Consider the following 606-nt stretch of genomic DNA (forward strand, 5'->3'; position numbering starts at 1 on the left):
AAACAAATGCCGTTCAACATCTCTCGGTTTCAATTCGTACGGCACCCAATTTCCTTGCTTCTGAATCATTCCCATGGCTTTGGGGCGTTTTGAAATGGCTTGTTGAGTCACTCCCAATGATTGTGCCAATTCTTCTTGATTTTGACACGAGTCTTGATCAAGTAATGCCTTCAATTCTGCATCTTCGAAAACCTTCTGTTTTCCACCGCTATGCCGGTCTTTGACGTCAAAATCACCGTTCTTAAAGCGTTGAAACCGCTCACGACACGTTCTTTCACTAATAGCGGCCTCACCATAAGTATTTGAGAGCATTCGATAAGCCTCAGCCGCAGATTTCTACATATTGAAACAGAAAATTAAAACATCCCGCAAATGACGAGAATTTGGCTCGTAAATTGACATTTTCAATCAAGAATAATTTTATGATGCAGACACAAATCGACTAATGTTTCTATGGGATTATGTTGACAGATGCCCAAGTTTATTGTATTACGTCTATGATCTATTTATTTCGACCACCACTTACTCTTAAAGCCATCTATAGGAAAACGGCGGAAGCAAAGTTGTACACCTAATATATATATATATATATATATATATATATAT

The sequence above is a fragment of the Odontomachus brunneus genome, unplaced genomic scaffold (assembly GCF_010583005.1).
Source record: "Odontomachus brunneus isolate Ranch 3 - 2012 unplaced genomic scaffold, Obru_v1 Obru_scaffold_255, whole genome shotgun sequence".
In the NCBI taxonomy this organism is placed as follows: Eukaryota; Metazoa; Arthropoda; class Insecta; order Hymenoptera; family Formicidae; genus Odontomachus; species Odontomachus brunneus.